Here is a 6,000-nt window from a genome sequence, read left to right as displayed (position 1 = left end):
TACAAGATTATAATTTCCTCGTTAACAGAAAAAATGGTTTTTGTGTTATTTCTTTTCCGTATTATATTGTTTTATCTTTATAATTAAAATATCACAGGTTGTAAATTTGTAAACCTAGATAGTATTTACTCAACTGTAAAAAATCTACAAGACTAGTTCTTGTTGAATTCGTATCTTGAAATATAGATTACAAGATTTGTTCTTGATGGAATTCGGTTCGTAAACAATTCGGATACATGCTAGGTTTACCTTGTTAATTAAAACAATCTTATATACAGTTTCGTAATCGAACATATAGATTATACAATGATTGTCTATATAGGTTCTCGAACAAAAAATTTGGACGTGTACTAGTTATCTTCTGGGTTATTTAATGTTTGGTACCCAGCAAATTTCCAACACCTAGCTTTGGTACCCAACATTTGAAATATTAGCGGTTGGTACCTAGACAAGCCGTTGACCGTCAAAGTCAAACATTGACCTAACAATTATTAAGTTTCAGTAATTTTAATAAAAGAAAAAGTAGTTTTACAATTATATTACAAACCTTTATCTCCTTCGGTCCTTCTCATTTTTTTCTTTTTTTTTTTATGAAGTAACCATCTGTGAACATACTTAACCTAATCCATTTGCAATCAAATGAAAAAATTCGTGTCTTTTGGGTCTGATATGAGGTGAGTTTTGAAATGGGTTTCTGATAAACACATTTTTATGTCTAATTTGATCTCAATACTATATATTGTTGGCACTCGATTTTGTACTAATTTTGATGTTTTATGAATTTGTAGGCATTTTTTGGGAAATAAATATTTTTGGAAAATTCGGCTCAACCAGTTGATTTTGGCACCCGGAGAACACGTGTTATTCGGACTCCCAGTTTTGGATATGGGGCACATCAATTACTAAGGGGCACCTTGCTCACTATTTACACCCCGCGGCTATTCGCACCCCATCTCTGGTTAGGGGGCGTCCTTTCTCCAACCTTTCAAATTCAGAAATTGGCGGGAAAAATTCATATCTTACTGGCAGATTGGATTCGAATTTTTGAAGAGTTATAAGGGAGATTTAATCGTTGCAATCGGTTGCAGTAGACCTGTTTGGTCTAAACAGGCTTGATATACTTGATGAATTTGATCCAGTTGGGCTTAATAATCCGGGAGAAGAAAACATGGGACGATATTTATTACCGAGCTCTATAAGGATTTTTGGAGAGATTTCTTCGGAATTTCACGTTGGAATGGATTGGGGTATGTTTCAGTCAAACATGGTTGGTAAGGGAGTCAGATTCGTATAAAAAGAGAGATACGTGAAAATCCCATGCAACAGAGGTTAGAAAAATACTCGGGATTCTGTCTGGCGAGTTTGTGGAGATTACTCCCTGCACGAGTTATATTCAATCTGGGATATTCTTGCAACGAGTTGGAGTACGTATAGTGCATGCAAACACGTGAAGAAACAATGGGAGGAAAATAACCCCGTATATGGCAGAAAAATAATCTCGAATTGGTGAGAGATATTTTGGAGTTATTACGCGTGATTTTATTGCTTCTGGGTGTATATATAGAGTCCTTGGAAGTCAGAAAAAGGGGGATGAAGTGACAGGGCGCGAACAAAGAGTTGAGGATGTAGAAAAATCAAGTTACAGAGACGAACCAGTTCTGCTGGTGAAGAAGAACACGAAGAACATAAGACCATAGAAGACAGTCGTATTTCAACAGTACCAGCGACACTTCATAGTTATCGTTCTCTGTAACAGTTTGGTTTGTAACAAATATAATTGTTACAAACCCGGTTTTTATTAATTTTCTCCTATTTTCATTATTGTGAACACCTTTTTTGAGCAATGAAAAACTCCTTTGAGTGTGTTTCTACCATGCGGAGCTAGAACCCATCTCTGAGACGACTAAAATTATTTAATTCTTTTTAAGACTTTTGCATTGATTTTAATTGAAATATGATTTGAATTAATTGGTTGTCATTTAATTTGATGAGGTACGCTTAGCTTAAATGTTTTGATACATCATGCTTAGGATTTACAACCAATCTTTTGAGAATCTACCTTGGCAAAATCAGAGTCCATGTTAATTTTATCTATTGAGATTTATTTGTTGAGAATAAATAAATTGAACCCTATGTTATGAACTCGACGAAATCCTAGTCCCAGTAACTCTCTTCATCCTGTGATAAATATTTTGTACATATTTTCTTCTTTTTAGTATTTTTTATATGTAAGCCTAGAATCAATCTCAATAAAGTCCGAGTGAACGACAACCTTTTTACCACTATCTAAAATTCGATCAGTTTTTGGCGCTGCCGACGCGGATTTGTTTATAGGTTTGTTTTTAGGTTTTATTTTATTTGTTCTTTTTTACGCGTTTTAGTATTTTTGTTTGCTTTCAGATTAGGAGCTAAGCTAAAGAAAAGGGGAGAAAGTGCTGAAAGAAAGGCAAAGCCCAAAAAGGAAAGAAAAGAGAAATCCAAAAGGAGTGAAGAAGAAGATTTTGTAAATAATTTTATTTTATTTTTTTTAGAAACTGTAAATAAGATTTTTATTTTTGGACCTTTTTTTTTTTGGACTTTATTTTTGGACAATGGACATTAATTTTTTTTAAACCCTACGGAAGGGTAGTTTCAAATATAAACTGCACAAGGAAGGACGGCGATTACGATATCGCCTCGGCCCCTCGGGTTCGTACATGACATAGGAGTTGTGGCCCGAGTCGACTTCAACGGTTCATCCCACGTCTGGAACGGGAGGTAAGAATTTTAAACACCCGCGAATCCCCTGTCAGCGGGTTTACTGGATGATTTTGTATGCATATATGTTGAGGAATCGAATACGACTGTTTTAATTTCCTAGTAAAGGGAAAGGCCTGGCCATACAAGATAAGGGTTCGGATTTCATCACTGTTCTCTTCTTGCCCGCCTTAGGAAAACGAAACCAAACGCGAACCTAAGCCTAAAATTTTGACTAGAACGAGACCAATAGGGTAACGAGCTTAGTAGGAAAGTCATTCGAAAAATATTGGTTACTCTTTTAAGCATACTTCGAAGTTCATGATGGTTTCTGTGAGTTGAATGCGTGACTGCGCCGCCTTGTAATGCGGTGAGGCCTTGGGTATCAAAGCTCCACGCAGCTTCCCTCGCTTCTATTCAACTTACTTTGAGTCGGATTGATTCCAGAGGGGTTTGCTTAAATTGTAACGAATTCTCTTTCGAATGATTAGAAGCTGGTCTAGAAACAATCTAAGTGGATCAATCATGATTTTTGTTTGCTAGATAAAATAGGCTTGTTTTGGTCGATTCAGCCTTCTTTGTGCTTGTTTAGAATCCCCTTGCAGTTAGGATGTCGAACTGGTATAGCCAATACAATGATTATCCAACCGAGCAACATGGACATTACTCTTTTTATGATCATAGTGTGAATGGTGGTTGGGCACGCCAACCTTTTCAAGATTTTGGGTCATACCATGGTGAGCCCAATTACTATCCGCATGCGCATCAGTCTTACGAGCAAGAAGATTATAATACTAGTTCTTCGTATTTAGAGGATACAATCAAACTTTTGAAAAGTAGTCCCTTTTATGATCCTTGAGTTCCTATTCCTTTTCTAGAAGAGTCTCTCAGGAATTTAGCTGAGTCATCACGTAAGTTAGTTGAATCGACATACAAATTAGAGGAAGTGAACATCGTAGTTATGGATGAAAGAACTACAGCAACGGCTGAATCTTATTTGGAAGATCTCCTCCATAAGTTAAGTGAAAACTTAGATCCAACCCTTAGGGACCTTTCTTTAGAAGAGACCCTTGAGAGGATAGCTGAGACGACACGTAGACTTGAGTTAGATACGAACGAAAGTATTACTCGAAATGACTTGAATTGCCAATGTAGTGTATCTAATAATACCCTTGAAAATAAGTTTAGTTATTTGCATAATCAAGATATCGAGGTTAGATTTGGTGACACTCCTTGTATAGATGAGGTTCAGCCATTTTCATGTTATTATAATGATGATTATGATGTGGACAATGTTGATGAAGAATCTGAAGTATTTAGGCATGGTGATCAGGAATTTTTTACTCCTAATGAACTTTATAGTGATAGTGTTATTTCTGGTTCAAATCCCGATAATTTTAATGATTATTCACCTATTCAAAAGGACGAGGATTTGATTAGAGATACCACTTCTTTACATGATGTAGTATTTCCTTTTGATTACGAAGTCGATAATGGTCTAGAGGAACGAGTTTATTCTGAGAATACCGTTTTAGAGTCTAGCGATTTAGAAACAATGGTCTTAGACGAAGAAAATGAACTCGTAGATCTTTTAAATATGAGTGAGGATGCGTCACTTGAGTATAACCTAGAAGAAGCAATTAACTATTTTCAGGATTCCAACGATCTAGAAATTAGGGAAATTTTAGCTAGTCTATCTAGAAATACCTAAAAATCTAAGTTTGGGAGTGATTATCATTCTCCTTGTGCCATACCTTTAGCTCTTACAAAGATCCCTCACTTGGGACTTGAAATTTGTGCCTCAACCATCTTACAAGATTATCTTCATACACTTTTTCCTGAACCTCGTTGTGTCCAAAAAGAAGCTCAGTTGTTAGAAACCCATCCTCTGGTTGATGTGGTTAACCCAGGATATGATACCAAGATTGACTTTGTTTTCCCACCAAAAACTTTTCTTCCAATTGTGGGAACATATGATTTTCAGATGTGTCGGTTATTAAGTTTTGAGACTGAGCCTAATTACTTTAGGAGAATAGGGTCGACACATTTTCTTAAGGAAGACCACCTCTTTCATTGTGGTCAGCTGTGTGAGTCAAATCTGATTGACTTAGAGGATCCCCAGTTATTCAGGCTTTTGTTATGCGCTTCTAAGTTCTTACTCGAGTATTTCCAGACTCTTCAGCCTGATCTTCAGAATGCCTTTGAGGAAATCCAACTAATGAAAGCTTTTTATTTAGATCCTTTCATAGAGCCTGAACCTGAAGCACAACAAGATGTAGTTGTCTTAAGCAAGGGTATGTTCGATATCTTCTTGGTCTATTGCAGTTTCCTCTTCTTGTGGGTAATACTTTTTGATCCAGATGACCCACAATTATTCCGGCTACTGCTATATGATTCTACGAGGTGACTAATTCTTCCAATGTCTGGCTGAAGACTTTAAACTTAGCACTTTTTGGGAGGTAACCCATTTTCATGCGACACGGTAATATTCTTACTTATTTCTTTTCCCTCAAGTGGTAATAGTTTCTCCTTGTTCATGTTTTTAATTTTATCTTTAGAACATTGAGGACAATGTTAGATTTAAGTTTGGGGGTAAGGGAGAAACTTCTAGCGTCACATAGTATCCAGTTAGCTAAGTTTACATACTGTTTCTCACCGAAAAGATAGAAATTGGAATGCTAGAGATAACAATCTTTTAAGACATTAGAGAAAAATACATTGAGATCTTTGAAATTCAGGAGAGAACTTGTTCCTTTTAGAGGGTAACCGTGATGGACCTAACCATCCATGATGGAAAGGCAAGTAGGCCAGGAAATGCCAGAAAGACGAAGCAACCTCACAGTGTAGTCTTAGTTACTGGATTACGACTCTCTCTCAGTAGAAACTTATCATCATCAACAAGCAGAGCAACATCAAAATCTATGAATAAAGTTGAAGACGTTTAAGGTTTAGAAGCAACAATAGAAAAGAATAATTCAAAAATCAAAGTTGAAGACTTAGTTACAAGAAGTTATAAGAGCAAATGATATAAGTTGTTGGAATTCATGATACCAAGACATCACAAGTTGCGAAGATCCAAGTCTTTCTCTCATGGCCATGTAAATTTTTGTCTTGTAATTTTTGTGTCAAAAACAAAAAAAAAAAGTCATAATTACGTTCGTTTTTCAATAAGGCCATAAGTAGAAATTTTTAAGTCAAGCAAGAAATCAAAGAGAAGAGTTAAATTGTCAAGGTTCTATGAGGTTCGATAGTTTATCATCAACA

Source organism: Papaver somniferum, chromosome 3 (genome assembly GCF_003573695.1).
Source record: "Papaver somniferum cultivar HN1 chromosome 3, ASM357369v1, whole genome shotgun sequence".
NCBI classification, from domain to species: domain Eukaryota; kingdom Viridiplantae; phylum Streptophyta; class Magnoliopsida; order Ranunculales; family Papaveraceae; genus Papaver; species Papaver somniferum.
This window is presented reverse-complemented; position numbering follows the sequence as displayed.